Source organism: Haliotis cracherodii, unplaced genomic scaffold, assembly GCF_022045235.1.
Source record: "Haliotis cracherodii isolate W230 unplaced genomic scaffold, xgHalCrac1.p SCAF_1, whole genome shotgun sequence".
Taxonomy (NCBI): domain Eukaryota; kingdom Metazoa; phylum Mollusca; class Gastropoda; order Lepetellida; family Haliotidae; genus Haliotis; species Haliotis cracherodii.
The window spans coordinates 62,673,150-62,692,410 of NW_027266264.1; the positions used below are offsets into that span (position 1 = coordinate 62,673,150).

The following is a 19,261-nucleotide window of genomic DNA, read 5'->3' on the forward strand; positions in this document are numbered from 1 at the left end:
GATATTGACAGGATCAGTTGTGAGAAGTAGCTTCTTTAAACAGAAGCTAATGTACAGCATACTAAGTAATTTCATACATACAAAACATGTAACAGCTGGGTAGATACAGATATATTAAAAAGAGGCCCTCTTGTACAATATCTTTTAAATGAGGAAGGTTGCTTTGGAAGATGAATAAACTCGCAATTCCAGCCTCTTACGTATGTATGGATTGTATGCACATGACATGAAAGATTCGATGGTCGCCTATTTGCTGGTGTAAAACTTATTGCAGATTACAGGCTGTTCAGAAAGGAGCGTCGAAGACGCTGAGGCGTTGAGAAGCTCAAACATATGGCGCCAAACTGTGTTTAGAGATTCAATCCTGACTGCCGACGGATGAATTCGTGGTTTGTAAATGGCTCGGTGGATATTTCAAGCCCTGTATGGACAAACACTATGATAGATGTGACAGTGGGTATGTGACGGAGTAGGGTGGAATTGCCGCTTGTCTGGCTTCATGTAATTCACCTCCTGGTCCCCATGTTACCATTTGTATTCAGTGGACACGGTGATCTATGACCATTCAGATTGTTCGTGTATATCGGATGCATAAGCACAATCCTGTATCATTCACCGCTGATCTCTAACATGACAAGCGAGTGAGTGAGTATGATTTGGCGCCTTCCTTCGCACCTTATTTTAAATATCATAGTCACTCTTTGTATCTATGTCAGAATAAATCTATTTCAATAAATAAAAGCGTCAAAGCCCTTTCCATATTCATAAGAAATCTCTGTCGAAAAAAGAGTCGAATTACGATTCCGACTATATCAGGACAATGTTTTATGAATCACTCTCAAATAGTGATGATACCAAGTGTTCGAGAAAAAGTGAACGTATACTGCCCGAACGGTGGCCCCCGCCACGAACACATGCAAAGGCAATTCAATATTTCCCCTGAACAAAATATGGTACAAGTCAAAATAGGGAATTGCACGGACATCATTTTTGTCACCGACGCGTCTAATTGGGAATTATCATCCACATATCCATACAAAAAAAATGAAAGCTCTACTGAGGCCTGGAATGGTGTTACCTTGATCAAACAACTCTGAGCAACAGTTGTATGTCGCTCTGTGAAATCTAGATAGAAAGAGTATGCTCGATGAAGGAAGTCAAACATTTCACATGTTGTTTTCTCAGTAGATGGCATTTGATTTGATGTTTGCCAAATTGACCTGAACCTCTGAAGATAGACATGTCACTATATCTGTGGTTACCACGTTTTGTAATAGCCTTATGGATCAAGGAATGATATTTTTCATGTGGGATAGTGGGGTGCAAAGTTGCAAATGAAACGTTTTGACACAATTGAACCTGGGTCTTTTTTGAGATTGTAAAAAAAGTCAAGCAAATCCCTTGATGATTTGAGAATCCACATGGTATTAATTCCACTTGTATCAAATATTTTCTATGAATATAAAGAAAGTCCTTCCTTGATTGTATTAAGGATAATGGTTGATCTTTGAGACAGGGATTTGGTGATACATCTGCTCGACACAACAATATCCAACTGTATATATATATATATATATATATATATATATATATATATATATATATATATATATATATATATATATATATTTATTTTTGTACAACTTTTTAATGGAGCTTGAAATTAAGTACCAAAGAGAAATGAAAATGTCTTCGAGTTTTATAGTCAAGACAAAAGTTGGTAGAGCTGATGCATGGTTTTGGCAGATTTCTTCCTCAGTGAACATACACATATGTGGCATTATTTGATATGTCACGTGTGCACAGTTCTTTGATCAGACAATTATTGTAGTGGTGCTTACACATTATGGTTATACAATTTGAGGAATTGTCAGAAGGAACCACTAGGAACTTTTCATGGCTGGTGCTACTGAAATATTGATCGAAGGTTGACGACTTGAAGTTGAGGTCATCCCTCTTGTCATACGGTCTTTTTGAGATTGTTTTGTAGCTCTGAATCTTTATACATAGACCTAAATATGAAACAGCTGAGGCGATTTCAATGATCTCATATTTCTAGTTCATAATAGATTTTAATAGATTGTTGGGAACATTTTTCCTAATATTACATTTATGTTAAAAAGGCTGATATATTGAACTCAGTCTCTTGCTTAACTGTCTTACAAGGAATGTAGAAACAGAATGACTTCAGTGACGGATGACATTTTCACGAACTATAAATGGCCACTCGAAAGTCCGGGCAGACAACGTGCGGACTTTTGCCGCGATGATCCAATCGTATCACTAATTTGACTATTATGACCTCAAGCTCATTTCCACCATTCTCCATCATTTTCACATCTTGCCGTCTATCTATCTCTGTGTGTCGTCCCAATCTATTTCTCAATACGTATCAGCGAAGGTATCTTGCTGTCCATGCAACAATTACGTGAAATAACACGCGTTAGGCCAGTACCCATGACTGTATCTCTGAGGACCGTCACGCCATTAACCGATATGTCAGAGACATTAAAGACTAATGCAAAAGTTAACCTTTGTGTTAGAATCTATTAGGAAGAGAGGACTCCGTCTCCACGTAGATATATGTATTAGAGCATGGTGTATAGTTGCAGCCATTGTAAGTCAACATGGTTAAAAGACACAATGACGAATGAAAAGGTATGATGTGTAAACTTGGTGCGGTAAGAAAGTAAGGGGGATTAGATCAGAAGACATGGCGAAGACTAAGCACTATGAGGAGACCCTGTGAGACATTATGGTGTGAAGACACTTAAAAGGAAATATATAGTGAGAAGGCATGGTGAGCGACATGTTGACGAGACCTGGGAGGAATACATGGTGAGCGCAAGAGCATTTTCGTAGTGATGAGACGTACCGAGCTGGTGATGACACATGGTCAGAAGATATGGTGAGAGGTGATGAGCAGAAGTGTTGGGGAGACGTGGCAAGAAGTGAGTGAATGAGTAAAAAACTATGCTCTTACATAGGAATAGTCCAGCACTATCACTGCGGGTACACCAGAAATGGGCTTCACACATTGTTCCTAAGTGGGGAATCGCTTTTACCCTATCATCCCTATAATACATGCGCCGACATGGTTAGGCGACATATTCCGAAGACATGACCAGATCTAGTGATGAGACATGACCAGATCTAGTGATGAGACATAATCCGAGGACATGGCGAGCAATTTGTTTGTTTTTTGTTTAACGCCGCACCGAGCACTGTTCCAGATGTACGACGCCGGTCTGTAAATAATCGAGTCTGGACCAGATAATTCAGTGTTTGACATCATGAGCATTGATCCCTGCAATCGGGATACGTTGACATGCTTCAACCAAGACAGCGAGCCTATTCCGATCCCGTTTGTCGCCTCTTACTATAAGCATAATCGCCTTTTACGGCAAGCATGGGTTGCTGAAGACCAATTCTACCCCGGTACTTCACGGGTAAGAAGTGAGGAGGAAAAAAAGGAGACAAGGTGATGAGAAATGGAGATGTGACATTACATTCACATACCGATCTTTTATGCAATGTACTCGATGGGGCTATATCGGGCATCCGGAGAGCAATCCCGAAATGACCCAAGTTAAATGATGCACTAGAAGATGTTGAAATCCAGTCTCAATTATCTAATGCCAGAGATACAGTTAACCTAAAAGCACGCTAATCGCAATTTTTATTTTTTGAATGTTCATAAGATCCATAACACCGCGTTTCAAATTCCTTTGAAGAGTATACCTACTTGACTTTTTCGTGTAAGAGTTCAGGGTTCCACAATCCCTGATTCATTGAATCTAACACAATTATAAACGTGCCCCCGTGACCATGTATCTGAATCAAGGTGCATTTTATTAACTCCTGCCAGCTATTCCAAATTGCTATTGTAATTGGATACATCAAACAATTCACGGACACTCCAGTAATGCCACTGATTGCAGGCTGCACATTTTCTTTCTTCAGTGTGGTTCAGCGAACAAAACTAGATCACAGAGGGGAGTGTATTTCAAGTGATTGACACATTCTATGAAGTCTTGAACGTTCATAAAGGTTTTACTATTTGCGAAAGGAAAGGGAGAAGGATCTATGCAAGGATGATAAGAGTACATGAAGCCCTGGGCAAGGCAAGGTGAGGATCTTTGAAACTAAGTGCGATACTCAGAACATCGGCAACTGCGGATATCTTGTTTCATGTTCAATTAGGAACTGCGTTTATTATTCCTCCGGTGGTGGCATATTAGGTTAACAGGTTAAGAGATAAAGTTAATATTGAAAACAACATCATTAGGAGATTTACGTTCCCAGTAGTCCCTATGGGGATTCCGGTTTAGAATTGGTCGACTGCAACCTGTACAGGACACAAGTGGGACGTATATAATAGATCCAATGGCCTGGCTCGGTAATTTGGCTGATTGCGTGTCATCGTACCCGACGACGCGCACCGTTGCCCATAATATCGATCGTTAGATTGTCTGGTCCTGACTTCATTATTTAGTGGCAACGGTAATATGGCGTGAATACTGCTCAGTACGGCTCTAAAGAAATCCCAGTAGAGATCCGTGACATAGTAGTTATTTGATTATGATACAGACATAGGTTGATAGATACATGTAAATGAATTGGTACTCCAGCAACACAACTTTATTACGGCTACTTGTAAGTAATCCAGTTGGACCGTCACACCAACTACAATCTACGCCATCGGTAAGATGACATACCATTAGCCAGGTCACAGATGAGATTATTCTTTGTGGACGGTTACACATAATTCATCATTCAGTCGTCATTGTGACCACGTGCTCTCATTTATAATGTCTCTAAATATAAAACGGTAACACCAGAGAATAATAAGCCTCGATCATGTTTCAAAACAGATTCAAAAGGGCTAAAAGGCAAAATAGCGGTGACAAATAAAACATTAAAAGACAAATATTTGTACCAACAATCTAAGACTAATTCCACTCACTTGCACTTTCACAGTGTCGAATAAATGATGCACATATTCATGCTTTAGTACACATTTTTTCTGTGTGTATGATGAAAACAACAAATTTGTAGAGAAACTGTCTTTCACCGGATCATCTATCATATTTGTCTGTCTCAGACAGAACTATCATACTGCATCCCTGGTCTCTTTACTTCTTCATATCAATTTAAAGGTTAGCAGAACTCATACTTTCCATTAACTTGTTGTTGTTGTACTAACTGAGGATCAATGTCAAGTTAATGCGTCTGGCTGATATGTGAATGAAAAATGCAATTTGGTCAAGACTCACAGAAGTCTAAAGTTACAATTACCATCGTCAGAGAGATGGATTTGACTCGAGATGCCAACTTGCTCTCACTACTATGTAGAGAGATTTGTAAGTGTAATAGTACACGAGAGTTTGCATATTATTTCCCCATCCACACTGCCATGTCCCCACCACATATTCACACTGCCATGTCCCCACCACATATTGATACACGCTGTAGAGGAATATTACACAGATGAATTGTTTCTCCTTACATGAAGGCATTCAAGGTGGGCATCTTCTCAAAATGTGACACATCAAGAGCGATTTACCTTCGTTTGATTTGATGGGGTCTTGCTCCTTGTTGTGATAAATTATGTCATGACAACCTCCTTTGTGATTTCTGGGGAGAAAGAAGCCAGACAGCTGAAAAGATGGAAAACGTCACATTGAAACTTATTAATAAGTATTGTACACGACGGCCAGACAACCTGGTGCCGACGGCAGTATGTATCAGATTATAAATTAAAGATTGTGTGTCACAATGTTCAGCTTGTTTTTCTTTGTTATTTCCCCAGTGATTGGTCTTCAGAAACAAATGCTTGTGATCTACCGGCTGACTTGGTTGATTCATGTCATCGTATCCTAATTGCTTAGATCGGTGCGCATAATGTGAATCACTGGATTGTCTACTCTTGATTCGAATACGAGGACTGGAAAAAATTCTAAGCTTAACAAACAAAACCAACAATTGTGAAAGTGGTTTAATTTTTTTTCCAACACAATATCCCTGCTTTTCAATACACTTCTCATATAGTTAGTGAAGCTTTTTAATTCCAGACAGGAAGAAGTTTTCTGAAGCCAAACTGACGAACCCATGCACGGCAGTTTTGACCTCATCGTTGTCGTCAAAGCGCTTTCCACGAAAGTGTTCCTTCAGTTTAGGAAGCAGGTGCAAATCACTTGGTGCCAGGTCTGTCTTGTATGGAGGGTGGGGAAGCTCTTCGAAACCACACTGTCGTACAGCAGCCTTTGTAAGTCGAGAGTTGTGAGAAATGGCATTGTCATGAAGTCGTAGAACTCCAGCAGTCAGCTTTGCTCGCTGCATTTCTTTGATAGAATATATCAGGCTATGAAGCTAACCAGCATAGTGGGCACCAGTAATCGTCTTTTGACTTTCTAAGTAATGAACAAGGATCACACGATTTGCATTCCAGAACTTTCTTCACTGATCTTGAAGAGTTGAATTTCTTTGGTGCCGCAGAAGTGGAATGGTGCCATTCCATGGATTGACGTTTTGACTCGGGATCATAGTGGTAGATCCATGTTTCATCAACCGTTACTAATCTCTTTTTGAATTTGACGTATTTATCCTCAATTAGCTCTAAATTGCAAATCAGTTGGTTTTCCCTTGAAATCAGAATTTAGAAACTTTGGCACCCAACGAGCAAATATCTTATTCATCTGTAAATGTTCATGACTAATAGTTCCAATTGATCCATGTCTAAAACCTGTGTCTTCCTCAAGTGAGGCTATGGAAAAACGTCGATCTGACAATATAAAATTTTCTATCTCCTTGATAGAGGTTGAGACCTAGTGTCATCGTCAATGCTTGTTCTCCCAGCCTTAAACATAGCTGCCCAACGTTTAACAGTGGAAAACCTGTGGAACTTACATGTATATCCATACACTTGTGATATGCGGTCATGATTTTTTTAGGGAGTACTTTCTCTTAAGTAAGAAACTTGATGACTCCTCGATACTCGTTCTTTTCATTTCTGTGTCCATGTGAACCCCTATCACGAACCCACTGGTTGAAAGTTAGTCAGGTTAAGAACATTTTGACCAGCCCTCGTATCTACACACCGCTGCAATATAACTGAATAATGTGTGTAACATGTGTCATGTGGTATGATGGGACACTTAAGACTATGTATTTTTGCTATTTTGTGATCTGACAGCACACGCTGGCAATGCATGTGTGATACCCTCGTGCAGAATGGTGGACAGTCAGACAATACATGTGCGATACGTTTGTGCGTGGCTTATTACGTATGTTAATTACCACATTGTATATGTACTGAACCCCTAAAGAAACGTCACCATGGATAGATATATGAGAAACCTTATTTGTCCAAACACTGTAAACATACTTTGAGACATATTAAAAAGATGAAACTTGGCGAAACTGATCATCAAGGTTGAAATTAAAGTGTCAAATGTTCTTAAAGTGAAACACAAAACTAGTCAGTATCTCTTGTGTCCGCCATGTGCATTGATGACTGCCGTGCAGCGTCGATACATGGAATGGCGGTTGATGAAGGCCATAGGCATTTGAGCCCACACTCTGAGGAACGCCTGACGCAGTTCAGCTGCAGTTGTCGGCCTTGGTCGGACGTCATTCAGCCGCCTTTGAATCTCGCCCCACAAGTTCACAATGGGATTTAAATCGGGACTGAGGGCAGGCCACTGCATGGTTCTGGTGCCATTCTGCTTGAGGAAGTATCTTATTGTCCTTGAAGTGTGGACACGGGCGTTATCATGCTGAAACTCGTTGTTTCGGCGACGTGACAAATGAGGTATGGTGTGTGGTCTCAAGACTTGATCAATGTACCGAGCTGCTGTGACACCATTGCCTCTCCCTGGACAGATGTCCTGGAAGACCACAGGGCCGACCCTCTGTGCAAGACCAATTTCACCCCACGCCATGATGCCCGGGCCACCCCACGAGTCTCTCTCAACAACACAAGCATCCGAATAACGTTTCCCACGGCGTTGCCAGACTCTCTCTCTCTCTGCCATCAGCTGTTGAGATACAGTAACGGCTCTCGTCTGAGAAAAGGACTCTTCTCCACTGATAGTGGCGCCAATGCTGGTGCTGTTGCCCGCCGAAGACGGTCCCGGCGATGACGTGGTGTCAGAATGGGTCCTCGGTGTGGCCTGTGATAATGGAGGTGTCTGCTCGTCAATCGTCGACACACGGTGTCCGCACTAATATGTCGCTGGTGTGTCCCCATGGTCTGTTGAGTCAGTTTCCGCAGCAGTAACAAAGCGATCTTGAAGATGCTGTCGCACAATCTGACGATCCTGACGTCAGGTGGTGACCCTTTGTCTTCCACTACGTGGTCGGTCATCTGTAGTGTTGGTGGTCTGGTGCCGTTGCTGGAGCCTGTATATGGTGCTTACGTGGACTTGGAATGCATTGGCTACTTGCCTGGCGGTTTGTCCAAATTGCAATTCAATAACGAATGAATGTTATCTTATTTGGGTGGATTTTTATAGGGCAAGATATGGGGGAACGCATGTGCATTTCAATTTGCACGGAATTTACGTGCATCGGGACACCATGGCCATTGCCGTGATACGTTTGGGCGATCGGTTTTATTGTCATCTGCTTTGTTTTTCATCATCAAATTTCATTTTTCCGGACAAGGTAATGTTAAATTTTAGAAACTTTGACAAACATGACCCAGATATTTAAATTGGACTTTTGTTACTTTGGGTGACGTTTCTTTTGCGGTTCAGTATATATATGATGATGGTGAGCTGTATAATTTATTCAACCGGTTTCACAATTCTGATTTTCAAGAGTACAGTTATACCGTTACGCTTTTATGACGTCAAAGTACGCTCTAGCATAGTATGACGTCACAGAGCATATCTAACTTTGTGACGTCACAATATGACAGGCGTAGGACGATAGGGTAGGCGTACGACACATACAGAAATAAGTCGTGGTGGCAGTAAAATGGACAATAATTGTATTATATATATATAAATATATTATCTGTGTATGAGACACATTCTGTCTGAAACGATTTCTTCACGAGGTGACAACACATAATGTTCGAGTAGTGATTGAGTCTTCCCTTGGGATATAAGACACATAACCTTTAGTTCGTAGCGCGAACCAATTATGTCCATTATTCAGAGTTTAAGTGGTTTTAGTGACAAGCATAAATGCGCCAATATGGCCTCGTGTAGATTATTACAGTAATCTTGGTGAAACATAACATCTTGTGTCGTGCCCTCTTCAGTTTTGTCATGAAGCAGACGACACAATGTTTAACTCGTCACAAGAAAATGACACAATAGAGTAAGCCCCACCATCTCCACTCCAAATGACAAGTTGCTTTCCGATGTATGTTAATGAGATCGTGAGACCACACATGCCTGTAATAAACTAAACATGGCGCCTGCTTTTCTGAAACATCGTGAGTAAACATCCGAGACATAGTGGTGTCAACACAAGTTATGAGGAATGAAGAGAAAACATTGTAACCAGACAGAGCGAGAAGATATGGGACGAAGACGTGATAAGGAGACATGGGAAGAAAACATGTTGAGCGTAAGACCATTTCGTGGTGATGTAATATGTACCACGCTGATGATGGCATATGTTGAGAAGACTTGGTGAGAGGTGATAAGCAGAAGTAGTAGGGATCCATGGCAAGGAAACACTGCGATGAGACATGTGCCGAGCTGGTGATGAGACATGTTGAAGGTGATAAGCAGATGTGGTGGAAAGATATGGCAAGGGGATATTTAAATGAGACATGAGCCGACATGGTGATGAAACATGTTGAGAAGACATGGTGATTAGAAATTGAGATGTGATATTGAGACAAAATCATTACATACCCATCAAATGTTATACAGACGACTCGATGTTAGGCAGGTAAATGAGACATCCAGACATATAACTGAATGACCAAAGTAAAATTATGCACTATCCAGGATATATCCAGAGTCAAGTTAAATTATCTGAAGCATAGGGCACCGTTAACTAAATAAGGTGTCAATTGTAAATTTTTATTTTGTTTTGAATACACAACTTTGAAACTAATCGCAGTGAGATGCCTAACACCCCGCTTCATATATACTACCTATGAAATGATAGTGAAGGAATGACAATAAATGTCTGTAAAATTAATTTCGGGCATGTTGGCGATATCGGATGCGCCCATTATGTTTACCAATACGTGAACGATACCTTGAGGGGGGTACTGTTAACTTAATCGCGTGTGGTTTCCCGTCATTCCACCTGAAGTGCTACCCGAAGCTGGGCTGGGTATCAGAGATGTTCTATCAGGGACACGTCAGGGGAGCCAGTCCAATGTCCGTATGCCTCCCCGTCGTAGACAATCGGTGACGACTTGGATATAATATGGTCTGGCATTGTCAATTTGCAGTTCAAAAGGTCTGTCGATAGTTCTTTCTGGCGAATGGGACAAATTTTGACAACATACCAATGGCCAGTTAAAACTCCATTCACAACATCCAAATCAATTCGCCTGTCATGTGAGATACCGCCCCTCACCATGACACTACTGCCCCCACACCGATCATGTCAGGATTTGCTGTCCTGGAATACTTCTTGTTGCTTCATTGCCGAAAGCGTTTTCTGCCATGTGTACATCTGAGGCAAAATCTTGATTTGTCTGTAAAAATGGTCTAACGCCATTGGCGCTGTACCTGGTGTTGCCTAGCCCATCCTAATCTTTGCCCCCTATTGCTTTCAGATGGGCTCTACGGAGCAGGTTTTCAATGATAGATGCTTGAAATTGACCTTCCTGTTATTTTAAGGAAATCTCTATTGATAACAGGAGCAGATTTGAATCTATTACGTAGTGCCAATTATGTACCGATCTGCAATAGGTGTCGCCATTTTAGGCCTGCCACGCCCACGTCTAACCCCACCCTTTTGACGGGAATTCTACCACAGTCGAGAAATTACACTTTTTATTTGCCATTCAGCACATTCACGCAGCTTGGGATATGATCGTTCCCAAATCTATTGCCCCCTCAATTAGCCATGTTAAGTTTGATACTGCCTAAGAGGCTTTCATCAGCATGTGCTCAGCTCAACTGCATTCGTGATTGTGAGTTCTCCAGTAGGTGACACACTTTGGTTTCTGTGTGCACCAGCATCACATGCTTTTCATGCATGATGTAAAATTTCATTGTGTTTAGATGTTGCGTTCTGATGCAACGCCATGGTATTGTACACCTTAACGAAAACCACATTCAAATAAATGTTTCACTTATTTATTGTCGGTAGTAGAATTTTCCTATTAAAAGTATTATACATATACCTACATGGTACTCGACTTTTTCGTGTAAGATTTGAACTCTGAATCACAGAATCTTACAGAATCTCAAACTTGCCGACGTGTCTTTGTATCTAAGTCCATGTCCATGTGATTCGCCGGATCCTATATCATAGTTGTCTGTCACAGACAGAACTTCCATACTGCATCCCTAGTCTCTTCACTTCTTCATATCAATTTAAAGGTTAGCAGAACTCATACTTTCCATTACCTTGTTGTTGTTGTACTTACTGCGGATCGGTAGAACGTTAATGCGTCTGGCTGATATTTGAATGAAAAATCCAATCTGATCAATATTCACAGAAGTCTGAAGTCAAAATGTTACGATAAGCCCAGAGAGATGGAATTGACTCTAGATAAGTCAAATAATATACGATAGTTTAACTGTTAATACCCCACCAAAACTGTCATTTGCTCACCACATACTGATCCACACTGTATCCACTGGTGTCTTCTGCTGAGGACTATTACACAGGTGAATAATTTCTACATAATGATAATTTCGAACATGTACATGAAGGTGGTCACTTACTCAAAATGTGACATATCAAGAATGATCTACCTAAGTTTGATTTCATGGCTTTTTGCTTCATTTGTCATACGTTTATTTCATGACAACCTCCTTAGGAATGTGTAACTTTTATGCAGTGTGTAACCTGGATAACTTGCATCTTGTGTGTCATGTTTCGTGATTGGACACCTAGACTTTATCTTTGCTATTTAAGAGCACACGCTGGTAATGGTGTGGGATACTTTAGTGCAGAGTTGTGGTACAATGGCTTGTCCGTGGTTTATTGATACCGACAAAGAAAGGGAACTAATGAAATGATAGTGAATGCGTAATGACGATAAATGTCTGTAAAATTAATTATGGGCGTGTAGATCAATATCCGATGTGCCCACCATCACCATCACCATCACCATCATCGCGACCCCATCCGTTTAACGGTACTTCTCTCGGACTCAAGAAATGACGCTTTTTGATTTGCCAAACATTAGGGCAACTTTTTATGCAATATCTCCTGTTTCTGAAAGGTTTACGTTCCACTGGCGTTTTTAGTCGACTCGTGCAAATCAAATTAATCAAACACGATCAGCAGGCTCTGCGCTCACATGATACACTCAAACACGAATGGAAATTATATTCTGCATGCTCAAACAGAGAGATTAAACGTGGCAAGAAATTGCGAACAAAATGTGTCTATTTTTATACACAATGGTTCAATCAATCATTTTCATGGCTCTTGCCTTTCTAACAAATTAAATAAGCATTTAAATGTAACAACCACAATCCACTAATCATTTATCTAGATTGAGCATGTTATCCTGCACCTGTAAATGTTTATCGTGTTGTATTACTCAAACACGAGGTGACAACACATAACGTTCGAGCACTGATTGAGTCTTTCCTTGCGATACCAAAAATATAACCGTTTAGTTCATAGCGCCAACCAATTATGTCCATTATTCAAAGTTTTAAGTGGTGTTTAATTATATACACACATGCCCAATATGGCAACGAGTAGATTGTCACAGTAATTGTAGTCTGGTTGAAAAATAACATTTTGTGTCGTGGCCTCTTCAAATTTGTTATAAAGTTATAAGGAATGAAGAGAAAACACGATTGCATGAAGATATAGAGAGAAGATATGGGAAGGAAAACGTGATAAGTCGACATGGTGACGAGGCATAGGAAGAAGACGTGTTAAGCTCAAGAACATTTTCGTCCCGATGACATATGTGCCAAGCTGGTGATTGAGACATGTAAAGAGGACATGGATATGTGATATTGAAACAATTACATTCCCACACCACTCCTCAAAGGTTATGCAGTACACTGGATATCAATATAAATTAGATCCAGATATATACTGATACGCAAAAGAAATGTCACTTCAAGTAACATTGCATGAATAGTTGTCATTTAAATATCTGGGCAATTTTTGTCAAAGTTTCTAAAATTTAACATTACCTTGTCCGGAAGAATAAAATTTGATGATAAAAAAACAAAGCAAATGACAATAAAACCGATCGCCCAAACGCATCACGGCAAATGCCATGGTAACCCGATGCACGTGAGTTCCGTGCAAATTGAAATGCACATGCGTTCCCCCCTTTCTTGCCCTATAAAAATCCACCCTGATCGGATAACATTCATTCGTTATTGAATGCTACCACATGTCAAGATTGACAAGAAATCAGCAAGACGATTGCAAGCTGGACAAACCGCCAGGCAAGTAGCGTAAGGTCCATATACAGACTCCAGCAACGGTACCAGACCATCAACACTACAGATGACCGACCACTAAGTGGAAGACCAAGAGTTAGGATCGTCAGATTGTGCGACAGACCATGGGGACACACCAGCGACACATTAGTGCAGGCACCGTGCGTCGACGATTGACGAGTAGACACCTCCACTGTCAGAGGCCACACCGAGGACCCATTCTGACACATCGCCGTGGGAAACGTTATTCGGATGCTTGTGTTGGCCCGAGCATTATGGTGTGGGGTGGTCTTTCAGGACATCTGTCCAGGGAGAGGCAATGATGTCACAGGAGCTCGGTATATTGATCAAGTCTTGAGACCACACGCCATACCTCATTTGGCACGTCGCCAAAACCACGAGTTTCAGCAACAAGATACTTCCTCAAGCAGAATGGCATCAGAACCATGCAGTGGCCTGCCCTCAGTCCCGATTGAAATCCAATGGGCGATCTTTTTGTTCCAAAGGGCAATAACTCTCCTTTTGAAATGATATAAGCGACGGTCCAACCTGTCGCTTCCGGTCTGGTTCCCGGATCAATGCGCGCTGCGACAACGACTGACATGTAGAGACGGAGCCAAGCTAAAGAGTTATCCTGTTGCACCTTCGTTCAAAAACGGTCGTTTACAACTGAATATTTTTAACTAGCACATATTTTGTAGTGATTATTAGTTTATAATATCAATATTTGTTGATTATTCAACTACAAGACGAATTGTCACTTTGGAATATAGCGGGGAAAACGTCATGAAAAATGGTATATTGTCACGGTATTTTCTACGTCAGAATACAGAGAGGCATTCTGTCAGTCTGGGCTAACATATTGCATCGATGAAATAATGCAAATTTTATGTATCAGCCTTTGTGTTATTTCCTACAACAATTCATGCATTCAAATCTCAACAAATACTACCACGAACTTCAGTTTAATAAAATTAGTGATACGCCAACATTTGCAGCACACAGACATCTTTGACAGGCCTTTACCAATGATCTATATAGTAAGTATACATCCGTGCCTTTACAAATATTTTAAGAGGATATAACGTTCAAAATAATAAAACAACTGATTTTAAATGTTACTTTTTATATCAAAGTTAAAGTTGCATCTGAATATTTAAATTTATATTATTTTTGTAGAAATAGGCCTAATGAACATCTACCATGCAGCTATTAAGCAATCAGTTACTCAGTTGCAACATGCAACTAGTCATCATACTTTGAAATATGAGATTTACCCATATTATTCTGCCCCTTATAACATGTGTCCCACCATTAAGTGCTCTGAGTCATCACAGGTGTTAATTCATTGATCCATCATTTCTTACAGAATTCTGATACTCATGCTCTTAAAATAGTAGTTAATTACAGAGATGTGTCCCAACAAACAACAAATCATACTGACTACCCCACAAAATGTGTATGATGCATAAATAGATCTAAATCAAAGTTTTATCTTCTTGTTTTAGTAACGTTATATTTTTTTTAATGTTGACAAATTTCCCATACAAACCCACACACTATCCTGCTGTATCTAAGTATCCTGATTTTCATTCAACAGTACTTCAAGACACCTGTAGTTTAAAGTATATTTTGTAGTTATTATTATCATATAGCAAATATGAATTTTATATGAAAATATGAATATGAAAGTTTATCATCAAATCTTCCGATGGTTAAATAAATGGAAATTGAACCCCACAGTCATTCCATGTAGATAATGAATTTATTTATGTTATTTGTTTTTGCATATAACAGATTATACTTACATATTTTACAGTCAGTGTCTATAATCAGGCGCAATATGAATTTTGACTGAACATTTCAGTCAATATGCATATTGACTGATTCACCCAGGTAAGGTATATTTTTTCTTAAATTTTCATTCATTTATTATTGACTAAAAATAGGACCGGATTTTAGACAGACAGGCTGAAATGTATAGACTGCATAATTTAATCTTCTCAAATTAATTTGGTTCTAGTTTGATCTTATCAAGATCAAAGTAACTTATGTAAGAAATTAAAAATGTTTTCACAATGAATTGATTGATTCTCCAAACCTGAAAGAATACCAGAGTCCCAATACTAGTACACATGCACAAGTGTGCCAAGATATTAAATAAAATAATAAGAGTCATTGTGCAATGCTGATATCTTTTGGTGTGAAGAGAAAAAAGAAAAACATTATTAATTTGTTTGTTGGAATTTGAAACATCAGTTTAGAACAAGGAAACATAAAAAGCAAGGCCTAATGAAGTTAAGAATCAGCTGTATCTGTGTCACAATCATATGATTATTGTCAATGCAAACTGGATGTAGACACTGCATTGTTAATACACAAAAAACATTATAGAGATTGGCAATTAGTATGAATATATTGTTTTATTTTATAAAAATTGTAGTTGGTACAAATACTCTTGAATATGTATTTTAACTAATTTATAGGGTCCCCTGTGTCTGAATTGGGTTTTTTCTGCTTTGTAAAATTAAAAAAAGGCCAAAATAATATATATCTTTCATTGATCATATTGAAATATAATCATGGTAGTATTTGGCAACAAACAGCTACCATTCATATACATAAAAATCCTTGTATACAACATGCACCAATTAACCCTTAAATATCAAAACAGATTTCAGTGATTTCCATTTCTTTTATTTTGAAGATTGTATCATGATATCTAGTTGATGACGTAATTTTACAGTGCCTGTTACTCTTACAATTTCTTGAGAACTTTTCTCATTGCTCTCAGTTATATATCTGACAAATACTTACATGTGTTGCTGTCAATATTCACAACATTGAGCCTACGGGCAACGTTGCATGAGACCTTCACATTTCGCGTAACGTATCGCCTCACAGTTTTACATAATGAAATGCATGCATATGATGTGGCCTGCTCGGCGATGCTACAACATAGATATAGGAGTAACGTATACAAAATCTACTTAATTTTCATAATCATACATCAAGGGCAACACTTTCAGTACCGATTGCAAAACGTCAACAAAGCGACCTGGGAGGAACGATCAGCTGATTTCACCGCATCGCTTCGAACGCCTTTCTAGTGGTTAACTATACAATATAATCAGTCGTGGTCATCCCTGATGTATAATTATATCAAGGAACATTTATTTCCGGACATGGCAATAGATAAATAATTGTTTAGGCGAAAAGATATGCTGTCCGCACACAAGTGTGACCGTTGCCGACAGAGGTGAAGGTTGTACTAGTTAACTGTCTATAGGCGTCATAGTAACATGTAGTGCTCGTATGGCGCATACCACATGCGCCGTCAGTTTAAGGTTGGACCGTCCGGGTCTGCGCACCTAGCGGGTTAGTGAAGGGAAGATAAATTGAAAAAGATCGCCCATTGAGCACCTGTGGGACGAGATTCAAAGGCGGCTGAATGACGTCCGACCAAGGCCGACAACTGCAGCTGAACTGCGTCAGGCGTTCCTCAGAGTGTGGGCTCAAATGCCTATGGCCTTCATCAACCGCCTCATCCATTCCATGTATCGACGTTGCACGGCAGTCATCAATGCACACGACGGACACACGAGATACTGACTAGTGTTGTGTTTCACTTTAAGAACGTTTGACATATTAATTTCAACCTTGATGATCAGTTTTGCCAAGTTTCATCTTTTTAATATGTCTCAAAGTATGTTTACAGTGTTTGGACAAATAAGGTTTCTCATATATCTATCCATTGTGACGTTGTTTCTTTTGTGGCTCAGTATATCTAACGCGAAATAACCAAAGCAAAATATTGCACTATCCAGAATATCCGCTTATCGAATAACTTGCCAATCACAAATTTTCAATTTTGGTTTAAATTTTCCTATTTGTAACTGCGAAAAGTAGGATCCCTTACACTGCTATTCATGTTTCTTTTGAAGAGTATTCTCTTTATGCATGTACCTACTTGACCTCTTCCCGCAGGGTTCTTCCATAATCACTGGATCATGTTTTACACAGTCTCATAATTGCCCACGTGTCCAGGTAAAGTTTACCGACACCTGCAAGCTTATCCAAAATTACCCTTATAATTGGATACACCAGAACAACTCACGAACACTCCAGAAATACCACTGATGACAGGTTACGCCTTTCGGGTTTTTTCAATATCGTTTAGCGAACCAAATTAGATCACACAGTTAAGTGTATTTCAAGTGGATAACATCTTCTAAGATGTCTTGAAAGTTCATGAAGATTTCCTTTTCACAAAAGGAAAGCGAGTGGGATCTTTGCAAGGATGATACGAGTACATCAGCAACACAGGGTTGACAGTCTTGTAATTAAGTACGATGCTCGGAATAGAGGCAACAACAGCTATTTTGTTTCATGTCTTGTTTTGGAACTGGGTGTCTACGATGTTAGTATAATAGTTTCACAGATTTAGAGATAAAATGAATACCGGAACCAATATTATCAGGACGTGTGCGTTCCTCAGAGGCGCCGCTGGTCTCCTGCAGCCTATGCAGGTCAAAAGAGGCGACGTGTCTGAAAGATCTGGATCAGTAATTTTTGGTCATCGTATCCGACGTCGTGGATCTTTACTTATAACATCGATTACTAGATTGTCTGGTCAAGATTTGATAATTAAGTGGCCGCCGTCATATTGCGAGAATATTGGTGAATACGGCGGTAAACAATAAACAAACAGATCCTAGTAGAGTTCCTTCCGAGTGTAGTTATTCTATCATGATACATACTAAGCCTAGTATACGGGTAGACAGATGAGGGAGTGAGTGAATGTTATCTTTTGCCATAGATAGCAACTCCACAAAAAGTATATTACGGTAACTTGATGACATTCGATCAGCCAGGACACAGATTTTGCATACTTATACATAATTACATATTTTGCGATTGCACATTATATAACAGGCACTATTCAGTATTTACTGTGGACTATTAATCCCCATTATAATTACTCTAAATATAAAACGGCAAATCTTGAGAATAACCAAACACGAGTATCTGCAGAATCTGCAGAGTCCATTGGGCATAAGAGGCATTTCCTGTGAAACTTAAACATTTATAGACCAACATTTTGTACTGGCTCTCATTCTGCTCAGGAAGCAAAAACTAATTCCACACGCGTGAACTTTGACAGTGTCAAATATATTATGTACAAATTGGTTCCTTAGTACACATGTCTCCAGTGTGCATGATAAAACAGCTCATGACAATTTGTAGAAAATAATTGTCTTTTGCCGGATCAATTATCATATGTCTTTGTCTCAGAGAGAGTTATAAATCAGCACCCTAATCTCTTTGCTTCTTCATATCAAGTAATGTTGTCATAACTCGTACTTTCCATCAACTTGCTGTTGTAAACAGTTGTACTTACTGGGGATCAATATAAAGGTAATGTGTCTGGATCATATAGGAATGAAAAAGGCAATCTGATCCAGACTCACAGAAACCTGAAGTTAACATGTTACGATAACCCCGTCAGAGGGACGAATTGACCCGAGATGTCAATTTGCTCTCACCATTATGTAGAGAGATTTGAAAGTCAAATAATATACGAGAGTTTGACTATTAATACCCCGTTCAAACTGCCATGTGCCCACCACGCACTGATATTCACTGTAGATTGATGTCTTCTTCTGAGGAATATCACACAGATGAATCAT

General features: G+C 39.6%; 1 protein-coding gene across 2 annotated transcripts in view; it reads right to left on the minus strand.

Moving 5' to 3' along the window:
- The window catches only part of LOC139444190 (C-C chemokine receptor type 1-like), a 152,379-nt gene that overhangs the window by 120,551 nt on the left and 12,567 nt on the right, over positions 1-19,261 (minus strand). Inside the window, exon 2 of one of the 2 annotated variants that reach the window (XM_071225449.1) lies at positions 5,567-5,660. The exons of the other annotated variant lie outside the window; for it this stretch is intronic. The gene's annotated coding sequence lies outside the window, so the exon portion shown is untranslated. The remainder of the gene's footprint in view (positions 1-5,566; positions 5,661-19,261) is intronic. 2 annotated transcript variants of the gene reach the window in all.